Source organism: Balearica regulorum, chromosome 3 (genome assembly GCF_011004875.1).
Source record: "Balearica regulorum gibbericeps isolate bBalReg1 chromosome 3, bBalReg1.pri, whole genome shotgun sequence".
Lineage (NCBI taxonomy): Eukaryota > Metazoa > Chordata > Aves > Gruiformes > Gruidae > Balearica > Balearica regulorum.
The window spans coordinates 30516079-30541434 of NC_046186.1; positions in this window are offsets into that span (position 1 = coordinate 30516079).

Below are 25356 nucleotides of genomic sequence, written 5' to 3' on the forward strand. Positions count from 1 at the left end.
TTATTCTTCTGATTCTGTCCTCCATCCCATGAGGGGAGAGTGAACAAGTGGCTGTGTGGTGCTTAGTTGCCAGCTGGTGATTAAACCACAACAATATTTCACTTTAAAAATCCTCTTTTATTTCTCCACACTACTTGAAAACATGAACATGCCTGTGAACTAAATGTGAACTAAAATAAACTAATTTCTTAAACTATTCAAGGAGTTAAACTGCATTGTATTCAACAGAACTGTTCCCTAATTAGAGCAAAGGAATTAAGTCCATCATGTAGACTAATCTGCCTGAAAAGTAGCATAAATCTTGAAAGAAAATTCATTTTTGCCAACTCCAGTTAATTTAGGTGCAGCGAATTGGCCTGAGCACTGTGTTAAAGAATTAGCCTGATTTGTTCATTCTTAAGGAACCATATTAGTTAGGATTGCTTGACTATTGAAGTCTATTGTAACTGTATTGAGAACAGAAGGAAAGAGTAAGATTATTGGAGACTCTTAGATGTCCTACTTAACTGAAAAGTGAATCAGCATATGAGCAAGCCGGATGTTAAAAGAAGACTCAGTTCTCTTTTGAATTTGTATCAAAGTATTTGGAAAGGATCATAGGACTATGGTTTCACTTTGGTCTTTTGTTTGTAATTTTTTTTTTTTCAGTGCTAGAATGCATTTTTTCCATGATAAAATAGACCTTTATTCTACTAAATGATTAAAAAAGAAAAAGACCAGAATTATTAGCAATACCTAAGAACCAAACAGTATTATTCAGGAGCTATATAAGTATTAAAATATAGTAATATGGTATAAAGTAAAAAATATGAGATACAATAGCTATGTCTACAGTAATAAACAAGTATCAGTTTATTTTATCAATTCTCGAAGTGAGTGTCGTAGTTTAGCTGCAGCCGGCAGCTGAGCACCATGCGGCTGCTTGCTTGCTCCTCCCCACCCCGGCTGTGGGAAGGGAAGGAGAATCAGAAGAAAAAGGTAAAACTCGTGGGCTGGGATAAGGACAGTTTACTAGGACAGCAAAGAAAGAGGAAAATAACAACCACAACACTTACAAAAGAATATACAAAGCTGGTGATACACAAGGCAATTTGCTCACCTCCAGAAAACTGACACCCAGCCCTTCCCAGAGCAGTGACCCTCCACCCCCGCCAGCTCCCCGCTAATATCCAGAGCATGAGGTATGAATACTCCTTTGGGAGTTTGGGTCAGCTGTCCTGGCTGTGTCCCCTCCCAGCTTCTTGTGAAAATTAACTCTATCACAGCCGAAAACCAGGTCAGTGGGAAAAAGGCATTGATCTTCTATACTGCTAAACTGTTAGATTGGTTCTTGGAGTGATTGCAACCATTACCAACTCATACTTTAACAGTCAGTTCTCAAGCACAATTTGTGAGGTATGTCAGGCCAAGGATCATTCCTAGTAGGTAGTCAGAGTGCAGACACATGTTCTGGAGGCTAAAAAAAAGTGATAGTTTGGATAGGTCAGACAATCCCATTAAGCCTCAGGATTAGACAACAGGCTCTGGAAATATTCAGTTACTGGAAAAATGCCTTCAGGCCTTTAATGTGGGATATGATTGAACTATTTCAGGGAGTTGGGCAGCACGAGACAAAAGACAATGTCTTTATCTACCTGAAAAATTAATTGCCCAGAATATATGACTGCTGTTTTACTAGTATTTTGAAATATATTATATATAAAAGTAAAATAATTGTACCTGTGAATGACAATAAATTAAATTGTGTGACTCACAATATTAAATGGTCTGAATGATAATTATCAGTTCAGGAGTGTTGTGTTTTACTTAATCCTAGACATTATGAATTCAGATTCAGCAACTACATTTTCCTTGCAAATATTCCATCGCTGTCAAACATGCACTAACAGACATGCAATATGTGATCACACATAAATGTTTAGGTTAATATAGTGTCATGTGTTGACCCTGGCTGGGGGCCAGGTGCCCACAGAGCCACTCTATCACTCCCCTCTTCAGTAAGGCAGGGAGGGGAGAAAGGAAGATGGAAAAACAACCCCAAACTCGTGGGTCGAGATAAAGGCAGTTTAATGTAGCTAAAGCAAAAAGCCGCGCGCGGAAGCAAAGCAAAAAGCAAAGATTATTCTCTACTTCCCATCAGCAGGTGATGTAAGGCCACTTCTTGGGAAGCAGGGCTTCAGTATACCTGCCCCTTACTCCAGAAGACAAACATTGTCAAAAAAAACCCCAACTAATGCCCCCGCCCTGTTCCTCCCCCTATTCTCAGTTTCTTATTGCTGAGCATGACGTCATATGGTATGGAATATCCCTTTGGTCAGTTTGGGCCAGCTGTCCTAGCTGTGTCCCCTCCCAAGATCTTGCCCACCCCCAGCCTGCTGCTGGGGAAAAAACAAATGTTGGAAAGACAGCCTTGATGTGTGCTGGCACTGCTCAGGAGTAGCCAAAACACTGGTGTGTTATCAACAGTTTGCTAACCACCAATACACAGCACAGCACCATGAGGGCTGCTGTGGGGAGAATTAACTCCATCTCAGCCAGACCCAATACATATAGTGGTTAAATCTCATTCTTAACTCAATGTATTAATAGCATCATAGAAACATTTAGCCTGGAAAAGACCCTTCAGATCATCAAGTCCAACCATAAACATAAAACTGGCAAGTCCACCACTAAACCATGTCCATAAGCACCCTGTCTACACATCTTTTAAACACCTCCAGAGATGGTGACTCAGCCACTTACCTAGGAGGGAAATGCTTACACACAGGGAATGCATTCTCACTATAAGTAACAATATTTATAATGTATAGTCCTAATAGGTCTTTTTTGAAAATTCCTAATAGAGGTGACAGAAGCTTCCATGTAATGATAAAATTAACAAAGTCAATCCATATAAAATGTTACAATTTAATATATTTTATACCAAGTGTACAACAGTATATCTAAGCAACAAGAGAAATTGAGTGACTGGTTTACCTTTGCTAGGATTTTGCAAATTACTGCTTTACAAGTACAGCAAGAATTAAACTACCTTCTCGCTGCTCCTCCAACTACATTTTCTGACTGATGTGACAGGCTTGTTTCTAATGATGGTGAATTTAGTTTAGGCTTTTTATGCAACTTGTTAGCTGTATTCTTGAAAGAATTAAAGAAAAGGTAGTTAATGCTGCCTGTGATGGTTATATACCATTTTCTGTGGTTTTAGTTGCCTCCATCAAAATTCTTGTATGAATTCACAGAATAAAGAATATGGGGCCTCTATATTTCAGGGATAGGAATGAAAAATCAGAAAGCTCACAATTGTCACTGTGTTTATTTTGAAAAACCCGAGTAAATAGGCAGATGATTAAATCCTCCCAGGTCTTTAGAAGTCACTGTTAATGGTCTGAATATCAGCGAAGCCTTTACAAGTCGCTGTCAATAACCTGAGTTCTATCTATCTGAGTTAAGCTGAAGCAGGTGCACAAGGAAAATCTTTTTTTCACATATGACACAGAAAATTAAGATAGTTTACAAAGCAAACCATTCCACTAGTCAAGATGAGACACATAGAATTTTAACCTCAATTTTGAAGAAAGGATCTTGTGGATTGCATAAGAGAATTTTGGTTTTGATGCCAAAATGCTATGAAGAGCTAAGTAGTATAATGTATAATGGTAGAAAGGAACTTGCAGTTCTCCTAAAACCTCAGCTGAAATGGACACTCAGGGAGTAATCAAGACTCTGCAAATAATCCTCCAAAGTAGAGTTCAGCTGGTAGTGGAGGGGGCGGAGGGAAACCTAACCAACTGTGGATAGCAAAAAAAAAAAAAAAAAAAGTGTATCAACATTATTTTCCAGATTCTCATCACAAATAATGATCATGATGAGTTAACTTTTCCTGACATAAATGTTTTAAGTGTTCCTGGAATATTATTTAAACTCTCTACTTGTGAGGAAACAGGTATCTTGTCACCTGTTTCAATTGCAGAAACACACTATAAGACACATAGTTTTATGAAACCCTGATGAGATTGTGCTTGAATTTAATTGTCTGAAAAGATCTGGTTTGGACGTCATGCTGCTTTTATTCAAGTGGTGATTTTATTCAACTATACTTGTGTTACTAGTCAAAGCAGCAATGCTTCCTGGCTCAGAGGAAAAAGATTACTAATGCATCAAAATTAATTTACATTGATATCTGAACTTTGATTTTCTTTTCTTGAAATAACATTGCTCCAATGGTAGATTTTGGATCGGTAAAATGCATATGCTTTACGCAGACTCTCATCATGATCTCAGAAAAGTAATTTCTCACACAACTGTGAGAGATTCCTTGCTGTTCTCCTGATCATTCATGAAAGAGGTGCATGTGCCAGCATAGCTTTCAGCTCAGAGGGAGGCATGCAGACTGTAATTGTCAGAGCAAAGGAGAAACTGATTCAATGCTTCCTGCTGAGAGCACTTCATTTTTCCCAGTAGGCTTTGGTAAAACTCAGCAGAACTCAGGGGGGAAAAAAAAAAATCACAAAAAAACCCAAACAAAAAACCTACAAAGCAACAAACCATAAAAACCCCACCTTAGAATATCTGACAAAGGAAAAAAAATAGTGAAATCTCTCCAGAACTTCTAATCCTAGAAACGGATTTGGCTGCTGACCCCGAACCACCTACAGCTTTGAAATAGATATATCCCTTTTCTTTTTTTTTTCAGGAGCCAGATTGTTTTGAATTTCTAGGATTATTAGAACAAGATACTTATAAATTAGAGTTTATCAGACAAGAAGAGAAGGATTTTGTAAACAGCATTACTAATACCCATTGTGTAATTGAATGGTGTACTCTTTCCTGTGGTCCAGCAATTTCCAGGGGTCTTTTGGATTGAAAAAACTACACTGTTCTCTCTAGGAATGTAAATAAGCCTGTCTCTATTTTCTGTAGTGTCTGAAGCCACTTCCTTGTACTTCCCAAGATTGTCCTGGCTCTGTTGATGCTTGACAGTCCTTGCTTACTGAGGTTCTTGCTCACCACCTGCATTGCAACAGCTTCTTCAAAAGCTCATACTGAGCTGCAATGAGACAAGGCACGATCTTTCACTCGTTCCATAGAGGTAGCTATAAGCATCAGTTAGGACAGAGAACACATATAACTTTCTTCTCTGCTGCCCAGTCACACTTATTTTAACATATTATGTAAACCACAGAAAAAAAAACAAGCAAACAAATAAAATTTATACCATCTATCACAAGTAGAGGGAGACAGACATACCTTAGAGACAAACCTATAAAATTGATTGGTCATGCTGAGAACTACATAAGAAGTTCTAAAAGCAAACCAGAGGATATGTTGTCTACCTTTTGATAAGAATGATTAAAAGTAAATGTTTAAGCTGTACTGAAACACAAACACTTTGTAATTTAAAGAACTAAGTAAAGAGCTTCTGGGTTTCCAAGTTTTATTATTCTTATTTTAGCATTAGAAATGTTATGTTACATTTGAAATGAAGACATTGGAAATTTTTACCTAAATTCTAGATTTTTTTTAGCCTGGGTGACAAAAACTATCAGTCACAGTGGTATTTTTAACATAAAAAAAGTTTTCAACATTAAGAAGACTTAAAGGCTCTGTTTAACATACAGTAAATTTGGAATATTATATTATCTATTATGTAAATAATATCTGAAAATTAATTCAGCTTATTGTTAGTAAAATGGCTTCTAAAGTTTTTCAGAAAGTTGTATTAAAATTCTAGAAGCTATGAAGTATTTGTAATTCATAGTAATTTCTTTTCTGAAAGTATGTACCTATATTGATAAAAATGCAGCCATTTAGTTTTAGAAAAAAGTATTTAGAGGTTCTTGTGGGGATTTTTTGGGGGTGGATTTTGTTGTTGGTAGTGTTGGTTTGTTTTTTTTACCACAAATTTTAAATGAAAAATGAATTAGTTTCAGATATATTGACTAAATTATCAAGGAATTCACATACCCAAGATTTACAGTCTAATTATGTTTTATTCTCACTTTTCGGTCTTGTAAGTTTTCTAGCATTTTGTCAGCTTGTTTTGTAATCAGCATTCTTATTCAAAAAGAAGTATCTGTTTAAAACATTTTGTCTGTTCACTTCCATGACACATTGCAATACACGAGCTATACTTGGAGATTTCGATATCCATTTGAGACATTTGCAATTACTTTTATTTGATGTATGATTTAATTCATGATCTTGCATTTTGCAATAGCATTACTGCTACTTTTCCATCTGTGAAATTCAATTGTCACAAATTGTTTTCACTTCCTAAGGTTCTTTATCAGAACTAAGCGTCACTAACTCTTAAAATCTTCACATCTGAACAATGTTTCTAATCTGTTCTCTAGAAAAAGCACTAATTTTGTAAGTTGTTTTGTCTAAAAAGTTGTATTTCTGCATTATATAAATAATGCAAACAGATACCTTTCTAAAATGTATAAAATGTGACATTTCAATACTCTTAGTCTAGAAGTTGCCTATTATTTTTATTAATCATTCTTTGCGTAGTCTAGTGTATTGTGTCATGTAGAAATACAGATAGAAAAATTCTGAATTAAACTTAGATTTCTAGTTATGAAACAATTTAAAAAATATTTAGATAATTTTCTTTCATGGAACTATGCTGAATTTTTATTGGCTTTTAGGTCATCTGGAAGATTGGAATTTTAGAACAGATCAGAGAATCATAGAATGGTTTGGGTTGGAAGGGACCTCAAAGATCATCTAGTTCCAACACCCCTGCCATGGGCAGGGACACCCTCCACTAGACCACGCTGCCCAAAGCCTCATCCAGCCTGGCCTTGAACACTTCTAGGGATGGGGCCTCCACAACGTCTCTAGGCAATCTGTTCCAGGGCCTCACCACTCTAACAGTAAAGAATTTCTTCCTAATAGCTAATTGAAATCAACCCTCCTTCAGCTTAAACCCATTACGCCTTGTCCTATTGCTACAATCCCTGATAAACAGTCCCTGACCATCTTTCCTGTAGGCCCCTTCAGGTACTGGTAAGCCACAATTAGATCTCCTTGGAGCTGCCTTTTCTCCAGGCTGAACAATCCCAAGTCTCTCAGCCTGTCCTCACAGGAGAGGTGCTCCAGCCCTCTGATCAGCTTCATGGCCTTGCTCCTCTGGACTCGCTCCAACAGCTTCATGTCCTTCTTATGTTGGGTTCCCCAGAGCTGAACACAGTACTGCAGGTGGGCTCTCACAAGAGCAGAGTAGAGGGGCGGAATCACTTCCCTTGACCTGCTTGCCATGCTTCTTTTGATGCAGCCCAGGACACGATTGGCTTTCTGGGCTGCAAGTGCACATTTCTGGGTCATGTTGAACTTCTCATCCACCAACACCCCCAAGTCCATCATCTCAGGGCTGCTTTCAATTCATTCCCCACTCAGCCTATAGATGTGCTTGGGATTGCGCCAACTCACATGCAGGACCTTGCACTTGGCCTTGTTGAACTTCATGCGGTTCACCCAGGCACACCTCTCCAGCCTGTCCAGGTCCCTCTGGATGGCATCCCCCCCCTCCAGTGTGTTGACTGCACCACACGGCTTGGTGTCACAGGCAAACTTGCTGAGGGTGCACTCAATCCCACTGTCCACGTTGCTGACAAAAGTGTGACTGAGACATGTAATGAACTGACCGCAACCCCCATTCCCCGTCCCCCTGGGCTGCTTGTGGGGAGAAGTTAGAGAAAACTGGGAGTGAAGATGAGCCCAGGAAGAAGGGAGGGGTCGGGGTGAAGGTATTTTAAGATTTGGGTTTATTTCTTATTATCCTACTCTGACCTTTGATTGGCAATAAATTAAAGTAATTACCCTGAGTTGAGTCCATTTTGCCTAGGATGGTAATTGGTGAGTGATCTCCCTGTCCTTATCTTGACCCATGAGCCTTTCATATTTTATCTCCCCTGTCCAGCTGAGGATGGAGGTTGATAGAGTGACTTGATGGGCACCTGGCATCCAGCCAAGGTTAACCCATCACAGTCATCAAGTTCTTTGAAGGAGTTGGGAAGGGAATGAAGAGTGGGAGGTTAGCTGTATGGTTATATCCCAAACATTTCAGAATTCATACCATGCTTTCACTAAGAATTGGTGAATAAAAAACATTGCTTGACAAAATCTCTTTTTAATCCCAGTTGGAACAATGGGTAAGAGGAGATTGGTTTGTCATGATGATCCTCTGGATCTGCATGATCTTTTTAAATTCACTTTCGTCATGGGTTTAGAATCATAGAATCCTAGACTATCTCAAGTTGAAAGGGACCCATAAAGATCATGAAGTCTAAATCCCTGCTCCTCGCAGGACCACCTAAGCTTAAACCATATGACTAAGAGCATCATCCAGACAGTCCTCGAGCTCTGACAGGCTTGGAGCCATGACCACTTCCCTGGGGAGCTTCTGCTAGTGACCAACCACCCTCTCAGTGAAGAACCTCTTCCTTTTCCAGTCTGAACTTCCCCTGAGGTAGTTTCATACCATTTCAATAAGAGTGGTGAACAGATATGTTAACAGACATTGCTCACATTTAAAGCTTAACCGTTAAAGCAGCAATCTGCTGGTCCCTGGTGTTTATTTCAGATTCAAAAAACTGTCCAAGTATACTTAATAAATCATAAGTTAGTCTTGCTGCTGTTCTCATGATATTCTTGTTAAGATTTAAAGATGAAACTCCTTACAGCTAGGGTTACACCTTTTGAAATATTCAAAAGCAGTGGATACAAACCCTGAGCTGTCTTAGCTGCCATAGTTTCACTCACTTGTCTGAAGCTATGGCATTTTTGTCTTTGAACAATTGTCCCCTTATGGCTCCACAGCACCCATTGTCACTACAAGCTTTATTACATTCGAGATTTGGGCAAGATCTGGCAAGGTTCTAACAGAACGTGAACCAGAAGTTGTACATCATGATCTGTGCTAAAGCTGGTTGGCCTGTCAAACTTGTTTATATAGCTTTCAGGTAAGGAAGTAGTTTATGAATGGCCAGCCTAGACCATAAATAGAGAAAGTTCAATTCCTCAAATCTGATTTCTGAAGTCTAGATAGAAGGCTAAGAGAATGCAGGGTTGCAAACATTTGCCTACAAATGTTTTAAACAACTCCTTCCAGTTTATAAATGGCTTATAGAAATCTTAATAAGTTACATAGAAATTTCAGTGAGAGTTATCAAATGTTAAATGAACACCTCTAGGAAAGGTCATGGATAGTTATCAGCTGTGGATATAAGCAAGCTACTTAACAGCCTCAAGAAAGTGTAATAGCGTATTAACATTTATATCACTTCTTAGTATTTATGTATAATTGGAAAAAAACCTGCAAAAGGTATGGTAATTTGTTCATAATATTTTTTCTCATACACTGTAAATTTCATTATTATTGGATTTATATCTAACAACACCCCCCAAAAAAATCTAAAAAGCAGACAATACTAATCAGAGGAAATGTTTTCATGTGAGGGTGGGTGTGACAGACCAATAAATCCCTACAATGGAAGAAGGCTCAGAGGAGATGGGCAAAGGCAATGTGCCCATGAAGGTCAGGGTGTAATGTAGGGTGTGACTGACCACAGCTGTTGCAAAGAAGCTGACTTTATCTCAACAAAAAGAGGACCAGAGAGTGGCCTTTGTTTTAGATTAACAGCTATCAACAGTTGAGTAGATCAACTGTTGGTGTAGATTTTTCTCCCTGAGTTCATTAAAAGTATGAATGTGTCCCTGAGTTAGCTAGACTAGCATGGGGGGGTGTGAATATGTGGCTAAACCCAATAGAGAGAATAAACCCCAGACAACTAGCAGAAGAATTTTAAAGAGAGTAAGGGTTTGAGCTGGTTTCAACCCATATTTTCCTTTGTGGTGACTGGGGATACCCAGTGTTGTGACAGTGAGCATATTAGAGAGACCAGTAACAGGGATTGTATTGGCATTGTGATTGAACTGTATATTGCAATTTTTGCTTTATTTTGCTAAGTTTAACTTACATTTGGATTGTTATGCAGTATTTTTCATATAACTCTGCTAAATCAAAAATCCCGTGTAACATCAACTATCTATAAATAAGTAAATTTATATCAAACATTGCACCTTCCAGGTGTGGACTATCTAAAAGAACCTGGTCAGAGAGTATTGGACTCTGACAGTAGCTTGCCTGAAGAAATACTCAACCATATCATTCAATATGAAATAAATGCAGACTTCTCATTTTTCTCTGTCTTATTAAAAGTATGCTATGGATTTCACTAAAATGCTTGAAAATAACTGAATTAATGTTTTAATTTAGGACAGTAAAACACTCGTGATGTAGCTATCATACAGTGTTGTAATTTCATTCATACATTTTTTTCTTTATTGTATCCTTAGTATGCCTTCTCTGTGTCATTACCCTATTAATCATTACTTATTTATTGTGATGAATATCATTCATACAGCTAATCATATAACAAGATTCCAGCACCTTGGCTTGCACAAGAAGAAGAAAAAGACCTGGTCCTATGTATCTTCACAGACTCAGTCTGCAAATTAAAAAATGTTAGAGAAACAATTTAAGGCAGGGTCAGAAAGGTACTGACTTTTACAGGCAGTCATTAGAAATGCATTTATTTGCAGAACTTCAGTGCTTTCCTTCTCCTCTCCCCTCCCCCCCCCCCCCCCCCCCCCCGCCCTGCCCTGGCCTTCCCCAATTTATTCCTTTATACTTTTCCATTTGGTACATTTTACTTCCTGAAAAGTTTTTGTATTCTCACCATATAGTGTTTGAAAGCCTCTTTAATTTTCCTTACTATATCTTACTCATGTCCCCCATTTATAGCTGTAATAGCCTTTCTGAGTGTGGGATTTTTTTGAATTGTACATTTGCTATTACTCTGTTCCCAGGCCTTGCCTTGTGACTGCATTTTTCAACTTTCTTTTGTGGATGTACTGTGTCATTACAAAAGGATACATTTAAAGCTGTTGAAGGTTTGACTGCTAAGCCATGAAATCAAGACCTGTCAGAATTAAGGATGAAACTCTGGCCTGACATTGGCCTCTTTGTACAAATCCAGTCTCACAAGTAATCCTCTTAACTAATTCCTTTTTCCATGATCATACCTGTATTTTAAATAGAAAATTACTATAATCCTTTGAGCAGTAGAAGTATATTAAATTCAATTCAAATTTATAGTGAAATTATGCAGATAGACACAGGAAACTAGAAGGAAGAGAAACCATCTGATCATGTGTTGGAGAGCCACCTCAAGTTATTTGTCAAAGGTTGACTGCAATATAGAATACTTAGAGCAGCAAACCAACGGTCTCTAGAATGAAATGGAAATAAGTAGACTTCTTAGAGATGAAAGTCCAATAATTTTTTGTAAGTTATGTTTAGTAACATCCTTTCTCTGATTTTTAAGCAGGGCTGATCAAACAATGACTTGTTTTGATTGTTTTAGGACACTTGGAGGAGAATCTTCTTCAATAAATTTTGATAATGTGGGTTGTTTTTTTTTCATAAAAAAGGAAACCTTTCATAAAAAGTGTAAAAAATAATCCACCATTTTGTATTATTTTCCATTTTCAAATAGTGGTTTGTTTTTTTTGATGGTGGGGGGTTTTTGTGAGGTTTTTTTTGTTTGCTTGTTTGTTTGGTTTTGGTTTTTGTTTTTTTGTTTTTTGGTTTTTTTAATTCTTTACCTCTTTCTCCTCTTGGTCCCTTTAAAAGAGAAGAAAAGTATCTGAAAAAACCCCAAACCCAAATATTTTGAAATATTTATATATTTTATTTTCATCTGTTAATCAAATGACAAAAAAAAAACAACCTCCAAACAATTCCCTTTTTGTTAATTTCAAATCATGAAATACTTCTGCCAGTACCCTATATTCATCCCTTTTTTACTAATGCATTCCCACATTTGTCATTGGGTTATAATCATCGTACCTCCACATAACCAATATGAAGCTGAATTAGGTAAGAAGGGCTGTATTTCCATGTTTTTCTTGGTGTCAATATTTTTACGAAAGTTTTTGTGTCGGAATTTTTTTCTAATTGTTTTATTATCTGAAACAAATTCCTATTCATTTTTTGCTTTCTGCATATTTGACTATAATAACAATTCATATGGCTTCCCATTGCCCTTTTGCCAGCGTTTACTGTACTTTGCCTTGGCACAATATGCTATCTCTGTACACTAGAAAACAGCTATCTGTTCCAGAAGTTAATGAGCCAACCTTACTTTGAAACTGATGTAAGGTAATTTAATATTCAAATGACCAATAACATCCCCCTCCCCCCCCAAAAAAAAAACCCCAACCACACAACCAAAACAAAAAAAAAAAAAAACAAAAAAAAAAAAAAAAACCAAAAAACCACCACCAACCAACCAAAAAAAAGACAGTCCCCTGGAATCCTTCAATTTACTAGCATAGTCCAAATCTCCTAAATCTCCTATATCATGAATATTTTCCTGATTTCTCTAGTAATTATTGCATTCTCCCTCTTCTTGGTGGTGGTGGGGTTTTTTGTTTGTTTGTTTGTCTTTTCTTTCCTCTATTTCACCAATAAACACATATTTTTGAAAAGTCTCATTAGGGGCTATAAAAATTTTTTGAAATTGATTTTTTTTCTTTATAGTTTTACTCATCTTTTGTAGTCTGAATGAATAAACAGATAAATAAGATTGCATAAAAGCAGCCCCAGCATCATACCTTCAAACAGTGGCTTGGGTTTTGAAACCTACTTACCTAATGTAAGTTTTCCATAGGCAAACCCGCAGATATTTATAAGTTACAAAGTCATTAATTACGTACAAGTCGTACTGTTCTTACATTCAACTGTGTGTCAAGTTTTCTTTAAACTGTGAGTCCAAGATGTGACATAGAGCTTGGTATCTATGGAACACATTAGCCAAGCTATGCAGTTTTTCTAAAATAAATCTTTTTGTAGTATTATATGTAGGCATATGTTGCATTTGGAAGTAATCTTAAACTGCTGCTAATTATTTCAGACTGAATATTCAATGCACTCAAAGAACCCTGTAACCTTTTCATCTGAGCATATTGAACAGATGTAATACTACATTGTCATACCAAACAGAAGATTTAACTTGATTCAAAACAGTATAGAACTGGCTTATGTTTGTGGCAGTTCACATTTTGACAATAAAAATGTACACAAATTTGATTTTTCCTGTTATTAAAATTCTATGATTTTTTTTGCCCTAAAAAGAATACGTTTTATAAGTAATACAAGCAACATCATCGTCAGTGTTACTAGCAAAAAAAAAAATCAGAAATTTCTATTTCTCTCTGACAAATGCATAAATATTTTTAGAATTGTAATTGGCAATCAATGGAACATTTAAAAATATAATAGAAAAAAGAGGAAGGTAACTATATTCAGATGGGCTGCTAGCTAACCGTCAGACTAAAATATTTTAAAATGTTAATAATTCCTCATAAAGTAGTTAGTCTTAACACCTGTTCAGTTAATTGACAGTAATCGTTCTTACAGAACAGGCCAGGATATTATCCTCTAACTCATAGTTTGCCTTTATAACTGAAATGGTCATACATAAACTTATGACCTATTTTAAAATTCTTATTTATTTCCTTGTAGCATGGAACAGACACTGCATAAGCACAATCACAATAGCTACTTGGAGGTGCGTGCTACCATTTAGAATCCCTATCCCTCCTGTACTTGAGCTTAAAATAAAATGCCAGGAGTTAGGAACTTGGTGTATGGCTAGTAACTTTTCGCAGAAATGTATCAGTGATGTACTAGGTTTTTCTACATGTGTAAAGAGGGCAGCAAATAAACCCTATGAGAATGAAACTCTCTCAAAGTAAACATGATTTGCAATATAGGAGATTTGGTGTGGGGAGGAGAAAGCTGTGAACTTAAGTGTTGAATACATAGAAAATTAATAGAAAGAAAAAATGTCTTTCGACTTAAAGAAAAATCTTAGTCTAATACATTTTGTTGTGTGCAATATTTAGGACTATGTGTTTACTGGTCAGGTCTTCCATTTACCAGTCTAGTACCACCAGTGCACATCTATCATCATCTCGGTATCATTTAAGTCTAGAGCATATAACTGGGAAAAGAGAGAGAGAGAGAGAGAGAAAGATTTGTGCTCTGTTTCAAAACTCTCTATTCCGGGCTTTAGCTGAGTGAACTTCTCCTGTGGTAAGAAAGCATAATCTTTACGGTAGAAGTCACTTTCCCATCAATGTATGAAGGAGTGCTAATGATGTCTCATACATACAGAAGATCACTGTAAACGATGAGTTTACAGAGGTAAGTTATAGGCTTTAGGAAAATGAGATTTGATCATTCAAGCATTTCAGGTGATGATCATGAGAACAGTTAATGAACTTGAAAAAAGGTGTTAACTCTCCTGAGACAATCTTCTAGTGGCTGGGAGGTAATGATACATATTTGCAGAAGCAATTGCAGTAAGACATAGCAAAAGAAGAGTCAATTAAACTAATTATCAGAAGTGTTAGTCTATGTTGCTTGATTATAAATACAAAAATCTATTACTTAAATTTAAAAAAAGAAACAAAAATCCCCAAAACATAGGTTTTAGATTTTCTAGACTAAAAAATAATATATATCTTATCGTTTCCCATCCAAGAAAACAATCATTGCAGGAAGTTAATTATTTCTGTTAATAGAACACAGATTTCAAAAAGTACCGTGATTACTGGAAGAATGCTGAATTCTCAGGTAATCCAGACTCATTATGAAGACTTTTGTGACTGTCTAAATATTTCACAAATTTTAACAGGAATTCAAAATAGCTGTTTATGAGAATATTGTTAGGGACCAAATTCTCATTTTTAAAAATAAAAATAATGTACTCCAGAAGCATAATCAATGTAATGTCAGTTGCACAACTGAGTGCATTTTTAAAAGTAATAGCCCAGGTAAACCATAATGTACAATACCCAACATTCTAGTCAGTTTACAGCATCATCTATGTCATGCAGGAAATAGTGCAAGAACAGTAGTAAAATCACTGGATGAAAAATTAAGATCCACTGAGCCTGATCTTTGGATTTTCAGAGAAAAAAGAAAACTGGAGTGTTAAAAACACTACCATTGGTAAGAGCCAGCACCTTGATCCACAATTATTTCAGTTTTATATTTATTATAAAGCCTTTCATCTCAATCATCCTTTATCTACAAATTTTGTATTATATACTTGAAAAGGATAAAGCACTTGCATAACAAGAGTTTAAAATTGTTTCATTTGTTATAAAAGGATAGTTAGGCACAAATATTGTAACCTGACAAAAGCGAATGCAGTGTCCCAAAACTATTGGCAACATCACTTCCAAAACTCTTTTGGAAACTGTTTTTGTCCAAAGTAAGTTTTGCCCTTTAATAATGCAACTGAGAGGTGTATATATGCTAGTTAGAAGAGAACAGTTCTTCGTGAACAGGGAAGACCTTCATTCTGAAATCATCTGATTACTTACAATTAATTTGGCTCTAAAATAACTGTGTTCATTTGTAGTCTGTGTTTATGGAGTTAAACTGAATAAAGAGGGTCTTCAACAAACATTTTATTATTCTTCAGTCACAAGCTTCCTGACCTCTATAACTATGCAGCTAATGAAAGTTAATGTTGAAAACAGGAGTGCAACTTCTGACAACTTGAAAGCAAATTGTTCTCCAGCTTTCCTGCATAACACCCTCCCCAAACCCCAAACCCAAAAGCCATAGAAATCTTCACTAAAGTAAGTCAATAACAAAGCATGCATATAATTTGTTGCATTTAATCCCTACAGTTACAAGTTTTAACTTCAGCAAGCTATATTCGGCTTGGGAAATGACAGCTAGTATCCAGTTTTGATGCAGATGATGTTATCATAATCTAAGATCCACAAAGTCTGAATGTTTTAAAATAATCTCTGTTTAACAGGCAAAGAAGAACGAGGCTTGCTAGGAGAACAAAAAAAAAGCCCCACACTAATTAAAATTGTATCAGAAGTTAAAAAAATAATCTTCATTTTATCAATGATGGTGCCAATTTGAAACAGGAATGTATTCTCAGCCATTTCAGGAATTACTTTGTCACTAATTATTTAAGATATTAATAATAAAATTAAAGAGTACAGAAAAAAATCTATGTCGTCAAACAACTAATAGATATCAGCACTACAAAGTCTTTTCCATTCATAGCAGAATTATGCTTCAAATACATATCAGCATCATTCCTGTAAAACAAAATGCAGCTCTTCACAGGGAAGCCTCCACCGCCTCCCACCCTGTGGAGACCTACATTCCTGACTCTCTTACAATGTCTTCTACAAAGTTGTGGCTCAGTCCTGACAGAAAATACTTAACATTAGAAAAATGATGGCAAAGCAACTATTTTCCATCGCTTCCTGCATGGCTGCCTCGGACAGTTTGATTGGCAAACTGCTGCAAAAGCAAAGCCAAAATCTGAGGATGTGCTTGAGAGTTTACTTGACAAGGCAACACTGAGATAAGGAGAAAGGCAACTGCGTGCAGATGCTGAAGAGACTGTCTGCCAAAGAGTTCTTTAAGTCCATGCATGGAAAGGAAAATGGCTCAGTTAGTCCAAGCAGCATGGCAACTAACAGTCCTGTCCAAGGCTTGCTTAACATACAAAGAAGCTCAAAGGAGCTTGAGAGCTGCGGCACCTTTTTCCCCATGTTATCTAGAATCCAGAGGTATTGATTTTCTGCTCGTCTGGTCAAATCCCCCTTTCTTTTCCTGTTATGCTGAGCTGGAGTGCCTGGCTAGCATTGGATGTCTTTCAGTTAAGTTATATCTTGTCCAGAGAATACTTCTTTCCCTATTTCTGATTTTCTCACTTTTACAGGATGCCAGGTTACCTAATGTAATCATAGTTTGCTCCAAAATGAGAAGCTGCAGCATCCTCGAAGTGTTGCATATTCTATTCATACATATATTCTATTACCTATCTGTAGCATTTCTCATAGTTACACTCTCACTGTGTAAGACATCTTTGCACTTGTACAATGGTCCCTGTCGTGAAGGCATTTACATTCTAAAGACAGAGAAGAAGAAATGAAGGGGGAAATTACAAAAAAAAAAAAAAAAAAAAAAAAAAGAGGATTAAAAATAAGTATAAGCTTACTAGATTGAATGCCTACAAGCTTACAGAATCAAAGAAACGGGTCCTTAGAGGGCCTGAAACACGATCAGAGTAGGGGCCTTGCATACAAGCCATGGGATCAGATGCAACGCATAAGGAGCCGTGTGAGTGAAGGCATGGGACGATTCTGTGCAAAACTGACAAACAGGCAGTCAAGGGTGGAAATCTTAGAACTGAAGATGGGAACTCTTTACACATGGCTGAGCAAGAATAAACTTTGCTCCCAAGCAAAAGTAAATAAACTGACAGGATCTAAAAGTTTTTATATGTATTTTTCATAAATAATACTTTTATGAAAAATTTTCTAATGAAATAAATATTGGGAAAAAAGTATGAGGAATGTAAGTATATTTTTCTTTTTCACAGCTTTTAGCTACTTGAACTGGAATGGAATAGGAAATAGTGTTATTTTATTAATAGTAATACTGAGTATCTGATTTGGTAATACTTTTCTGTACTAATTTTATTTTCCTTATAAGCTTGATAAGGAAACCCACACAATTTAGAAGAAAATATGCTGTTTGATAAGCATTTGGCACAATTTAAACATATATTATGCATTCGAAAATAAACGTACAATCAGAGACTGCTTTGAATAATGAGATGAAAATTTTAGTTTGTTATTTTTGCAAGCTTGAAATGGATTTGGTTTAGTGTTTGAATCTAAGTACCAAGGCTTGAAAATTCATTTTCACATCCTCATATTACCTTATAAATTATTTGACAGGTTACCTCATATGTACAGACCTGGCACATACTGTCATTTTGGGATTCTCTTTTTTTTAATATATAATTTTAATTTTAAAAGGCATTTTCTCATAGAACTATTTGACTGGATTTCCTGTCCATGTTAACATACAACTACGGCACCATCAGAATAGCTTATGTATGAAATATTTTATAATCTTGTTATCTTAATTTGCCTGTACTGAATTCTAGCCAAAGGTAAGAATAAGAAGTCATTATCAGGTAATGGTACATAACAGATTTTGGGTGGTTCATGGATCCCATCCCAAGAGCACCAGCTGAAGCCTCCTGAGGTAGCATCTGCTTCCTCATCTTTTCACAGTACCTTGCTGGAGGGTGCACAGTTTAAAGACCTACAGTAATGGATCCATTTATAACAAAAGCTATCTTTTTTTCCTGTTCTAGTCTGTTAAGCTCTGCATTTCTATCTTCAGAAATAAATTAAGCATCTGATTAGCAGAGGACTAGTTACCTCCTATTAGCTGCCTCTCAGTCACTGAAAGAACAGTAAAAACCCCCTTGTGTCTTACATTGATATGCCTGAATCATATCATATTCAGCTGCTTGTTTTATTTGATTGATCTAAAGATAGACACTCAGCAGTTACATCACTCCTTCTAACTTGGCTGAAATAAATTATGATGAAGAACAAGCCAGTCATTATAAATTTTGTAATTTTCACACAAGATACTGGGTTAGATTACCAACAATGTCCTATAAAAAACCATCAATGTAAGTGCTAATCGGCATAAATTGCAAGGTTTTTGTAACAGAGGCATAGGAGGAGGACTGCAAGAGTGGCTTCTGTGGAAGGATGTTGAGGTTGCCCCCAGGATGGACACAGCCTGTTTCAGTCACCTCCACAACAGACCCACCACAGGACGCAGCTGAGCCCATCTTGCCAAGTTGGTGGCTCCTCAGTGAAAACACATTTAAGAAAGATGAGAAAACATTGAGAAGGAGGGAAAATGGAACCAGGGGACAGGGGAAGAACAAAGTGAACAAAGGAACAAGGTCAGGGTAGTAGAAGGTGCTCCATGGCAGAGCTGGTAACACTCCTGAGGGGACTGAGGGCCATGGACAAGCTTATGCTGGCACAGGGACACCCTGAAGGGACTGCAGCCCATGGATGACCTATACTGGAGCAGAAGAGGCAAGTGAGATGGAAAAAAGCAGCAGACAGAAACTGTTACACCATGATCCTGATCCTGTGCCACCCTCATCAAAAGGACTGCATGTAACCTGTGGCAATAACAATGGGAGTGGACACTAGAAGGAGGGGAGGAGAGGTCTCTGGAGTGAAAATTAATCTGGGAGAGGGAAAGGAAAGATATTATTCTAAGTGTTTAGATGTTCCTCTTCTTTGTTTCCCTGTACTTCAATCAGTAATTAAGTGTTTAGATGATGTTAATTGGCAATAAATTAAGTTAAATTCCCAAAGTAAAGTCTGTTTTGCCTGTGATGAATGATTTCTTCATCTTTATTTCAACCCATGAGTTTCCTCATTCATTTTCCTTTATTTTTTCCTCTACCCCATTGAGGCTTCCCCCTCATTAGCTGGGTGGGTGCTTGTCTACTAGCCAAGGCCAACCCACCACAAATGTCAAAGAAAAGCAAGTATTTTCACGACTGTCTCCTGTTTTTATGTTACATGTAAATACTTATTTTTAGGTAGAACATTTTTTTTTGAGAGTGGAAGATAGCTGAATACTCACTGAAATAAGATGCCAATAGTCTTTGCAGAAATCAAGTCCTTTTATGTATGTAGCAAATGCAGAAAAAAATTAATAGAATGTTCTTACTGAATTTTCTGCAGTCTGACCCCTAAACAAAAAGCTTTAACCTCAAACTCTGAAACTCTTTTGAATAGAGACTGACAGTGAAAATAGGTTGCATGGTGACTTTTATAACATAAATGCTGCCCAGTTAAAAGGGGGTGTAGGTTACGCAACTCAACTTCACTGTGACTTGGGAAGGAGGGATGTGTGATGAAGATCAGAAATTAGGTTTTATATAGCATAAAGAGTTTCTAATTTTGTCACTTGCATATCTGCTGCGGAACACACAATCATCAGTTAATTGATGTTGATTACACTGCCTTTGTTGGTCTCTTTTCCCAAGTAACAAATGATGGGATGAGAGGAAATGGCCTCAAGTTGCACCAGGGAGGTTTAGATTGGATCTCCATAATCTCTGAGAAATCATGGTGATTGGGGGACGTTCCAGAAGACTGGAAGAAGACTAATGTCACCCCCATTACAAGAAGGGCTTAAAGGAGGCTCCAGGAAATTACAAGCCCATCAGTTTTACTTCAATCTCTGGAAAAGTTATGGAACAAATCTTCCTGGGGGCTATCACAAGTCAAATGAAGCACGTGATTGGGAAAAGCCATCATGGATTCATCAAGGACAAATCGTGTTCAACAAATCTGATTGCCTTCTATGACAGAGTAACCTGCTCGGCTGATGTGGGGTGAGCAGTGGACATTTTCTACCTGGATTTCTCCAAGGCTTTAGATAGGGTTCCCCACAGTCTCCTCCTCAAGAAACTGGTCTGTGCAGTGGATGGGGAACTGGCTGATAGGTCACACACAGAGGATGGTGATAAATAGCTCTTTTTTTGATCTGGCAACCTGTCACAAGTGGGGTCCCCCAGGGATCGATACTGGGCCCGATGCTGTTTAATATCTTCATAAGTGATCTGGATGATGGGATCAAGTGCACCCTGATGCAGTTTGCAGATGATACCAAGCTGAGTGGGGAAGTAGAAACTTCAGAAGGGAGAGCCACCCTGCAGGAAGACCTGGATAAGCTGGAAGAGTGGGCTAACAAGAACCTTATGAAGTTCATCAAGGACAAGCGTAAGGTGTTGCACCTGGGAAAACATCATCCAGGAATGCCGCACAGGCTGGGATCCACCTGGCTGGGGAGCAGCTCTGTGGAGAGCGACCTAGAGGTCCTGGTGGACAACACACTCAGTGAATAGTGTGCTGCAGCGACAAAGAAAGGCAACAGGATGCTGGGCTGCATCAACAAGGGCATCACCAGCAGAGATAAAGAAGTCATTATCCTGCTCTACTCAGCACTTGTCAGGCCACACCTGGAATACTGTGTTCAGTTTTGGTCCCCACTATCCAAAAAAGATGTGGACAGGCTGGAGAGTGTCCAGAGAAGGGCCACCAGGATGATCAAAGGACTGGGAATCCTGCCATATGAGGAAAGGCTGAGAGAACTGGGTCTGTTCAGCCTTGAGGAAGGGCTTAGAGAGGACCTTATCAGCATGTTCCAGTACGTAAGGGTGACCACAAAGAAGATGGAGCCTCCCTTTTTATAAGGAGTCACATGGAGAAGATGAGGGGTAATGAGTGCAAGTTACTCCTGGGGAGATTCTGACTGGACACAAGAGGAAACTTTTTCCCAATGAGAACAATCAGCCATTGGAATAATCTGCCCAGGGAAGTGGTGGATTCCCCAACATTGGACACTTTTAAGATTTGGCTGGACAGGTGACAACAGGGTGCCGGGCCATCTTGTCTAGATGGTGCTTTTGTCTAGACGGAGATTTGCCAAGAGAGTTTGGACCAGATGATCCTTGAGGTCCCTTCCAACCTAGTATTCTATGATTCTAGGATTCTATGGATATTAGGAAAAATTTCTTCACTGAAAAGTTTATTAAATATTGGAACAGGCTTCCCAGGGAAGTGGGTGAGTCACCATCCCTGGAGGTATTTAAAAGATGTGTAGATGTGGCACTTAGCAAAATGGTTTAGTGGTGGACTTGGCAGCACTAGATTAATGATTGGACTTGATGATCTTAAAGGTCTTTTCTGACCTAAATGATTCTATGATTTTATGATTCTATTTTAAAATTGATAATTTATCTTTCATTTTTTTTTCAGAATCATTAATTGTCAATTCATATCTATCACATGGAAAATGGTATTAAAATTTTTCAATAACAAAGACAAATGATAAAAAATTGTGCATTTTTATGTTAGGATAGTTATTTTCCTTGCTAGTGCTTTGCAGGTACAGATATTGGTTTTGCTTATAGCTTTTTTTTAATTTTTTTTTATTCTAGGGAAAGTGTGCTGATCTATTTTTTTTTGTAGCTAGATGAAAATGAAAACAAAAGTCTTTATAAAACAATCCCCAAAACCAGCAGTGAAAATTACTGTCACACCTTTTTCACACGGATAGCTGAACCAGATGGAATATTTCAAATTTAGTGTGTTAATAGTGCTCATTTTGACAAAGACTATGATTGAAAAAGGAATTGATTAAATAATAATTACACAAGGGACGAGAACTTGGTGTAAACTCATTAAGCACTGACTGAAATTCCCTTTAGCACCTAGTAAGGAAACCCAGCTGCTTCTGCACCTCAAAATAGACATTTTCTCTGCTCAGTCTGGCAGGTAGAGCAGCTGCTCAAGGACAGTAGTTTCCCTAGGAGAAATTTGATTAAGGAAAGACATGTGACCCTATATAACCAAAAATATCAACAAAATATGCAAAAAATTAATGTGAAATTCTGAGCATTGTTATGTAACTTTATACTGTATACTTTTCCCTTAATGATAACATATAATAATGTTGGGTTTTTTGGAGATTCAAATATGACTGTTTCTATACTAAACATCTCAGGAAAAACATCAGAAAGAAGTGTATCAATGTGTAAATCAAATAGTGGTTTTTTGGGGGTTCAGAACAATTTCATGCCAATATAGAGAGCTGCAAAAATAAAGTGAATATTCTATCTTTACCAAGGCAAAAAGGCACAAACACACTCAGAAACTCCACACCTTTTAGACGCCCAGTTCCAATTACAAAATTCATAAGCCTGAACTAAAGATAGAACATTTCCTGAAAAAATGACAAGACATAAATGTTTCATTTTCTTCTGTACCATCTACAGGCTTTATATACTACGTTTTAAACACTTCATTCTAAATAACTAAGCACATACGTTTCTGTACTGCATAAGAAATTAATTCTAAATTTAAATCTAAAAATGGGAGGCACGACAGACAAAATGAGAAAGTAGGTGAAAAGGATGTTAGTTACACAAAATACTGAGAAAAGGTCTGTGTCAGAAACCCTCCATCTTCTATACTTAAGCATCTACTAATGTGCCCATTTTCACAGTGTCGTGGTTTAGGCCCAGCCGGCAGCTGAGCGCCACGCGGCCGCTCACTCACTCCTTCCCCAGCATGATGGGGAGGAGAAGTTAACAAAAGGCTCGGGTCGAGATAAGGACAGGGAGAGCTAATTATCATCACGAGCAAAACAAACTGAACTTAGAAAGAGGGATTCATCTAATTTATTACTAAACAGAATAGAGCAAAAAAAAAAAAAAAACAAGTAACATCAAGCCTTAAAACACCTCCCCCACCCCTCCACCCTTCCTGGGCTCAACTTCACTCCCGGCTTCACCCTCCTCCCCCCCCTCAGTGGCGGGGGGGGGGAAGGGAATGGGGGGAGGGGGATGGGGGTTGCGGTCAGTGCAGCGCACGTTGTTTCTGCCGCTCCGTTGTCCTCGGGGGGAGGACTCCTCTCATCCTTCCCCTGCTCCAAAATGGAGTCTCTCCCACGGGCTACAGTCCTTCCCGAACTGCTCCGGCGTGGTCTCTTCCATGGGGTGCAGACCTTTAGGAGAAAACTGTTCCAGCATGGGTCTCCCACGGGGTCACAAGTCCTGCCACCAAAACCTGCCCTGGCGTGGGTTCCCCTCTTCACGGGTCTACCGGTCCGGCCAGGGACTTGCTTCAGCCCGGGCTTCCCACAGGCCACAGCCTCCCTCGGGTACCTCCACCTGCTCCAGCGTAGGGTCCTCCACGGGCTGCAGGTGGAATCTCTACACCCCCTCATCGGTCCTCCATGGGCTGCAGGGGAACAGCCTGCTTCACCATGGTTTTCACCACGGGCTGCAGGGGGATCTCTGCTCCGGTGTCTGGAGCGCCTCCCCCCCCCCCCCCCCTCCTCCTCCTCCTCCTCCTCCTCCTCCTCCTCCTCCTCCTCCTCCTCCTCCTCCTCTTTATTAAAAAATAATTTTTTTAATTTATTTTGGAAAAGTAATTTGACCTACTCTTCCTGCAGAACTGTCACTCACAGATTGTTCCAGTTAACAGGCTGTCACATTGAACACTATACGCAGCAACTCAGTGAAATTGCCACTGCTCTGTAAATGAGAAGTTGGTTTTTAAACCTCTTTCAAATATATAATATCCTCAGAGTCAATAATATAAAAGCAGCAGCCTTTCTCATATGGAGAACTTTCATCACATCCTAAATTAAGTGCTAAGTAGCAAGCTCTTCCATTTTAAAATTATCAAATGGCAAGTAAGTGGATTAACTGTTCTTGCAGCGAGATTAGTGACGATTAAGTCATAAAAGTGACAAATAGGCTCTGGTGTAATATTTGTATGAATATTTTCAGGGATAATCTATCTCAAATGCAAAAAGAGTACCTAGCATTATTTTGTTACTGTATATTTGGGAGATATTCTGTAACGAAACCTGAAAAATACTTTGTGCCTGCACTCATTTTTTCAACAAATCATATTTAATCAAGAATTACATTTAACTAATTATATTTATGTGAAATTGAGATTAAGAAAGTAAGTACTGTATGGGACATGGTATTTCAATTCATGTTCACAAAAAAAAAAAAAAAAAGCCCAATTCAAAGAATAAGCATGCACCTACATATCAGAAGTAATTTTTACACCTAATTCACATACGTGATCTATAACATTCTCAACAATTAAGTACTCATGTAATGTAGTGTTCATTTCTCTAGTGTTCCTTTTCTGAGAAAAGTTGTAATGCACTGGTTATTTTTTCTTAAACTGTAGAGATGTGATGCAAAGTACTTAATGCAGAGCCACACAGGAATTATTCTGAAGTTGGAGAATGAGGGCTGCAGTTATGAAGTGGTTTACTGCAGAGTGAGAATAATAGTATTCAAAAGGAAACCACCAGGCTGAAAAGCAAATTCTCATCCTAGGGATCTCACTAATAAGAACAAAAAGGTAACAAAGTGTTAATAACATTTGCCTAACCCAAACATATGGAAAGCATCACTGATAAAGAGAATCAGAACAGGAAGAACTGAATCAGAAATGGAAATGAACTATATTAGTATAAAGTGCATGGTTGCTAATAATAAAAGTCTGTATGCATGGAGATTCTGAGTTGGAAAGGGCAAAGGAGGACAAAATCCTGTCTGTATTAATTCATCAACTAGGAGTGTAATGGAGACATGAAAAAGTTACTGAGTTTTGTAGGGCTGATTGGGCCATGTACTTGCAATAGGTATGTAGTTGGACTAATGTGTAAAACATGGAGGAGACTTCACCTGGAATATTGGGAAGAATTGCTGTGATCTAATTTTAGGTTTCTAATTGGAACACCATCATTATAAGAAAAGTCTGCCTGTGCAATTAATAGAAACAAATAAGCTTCAGAGTATG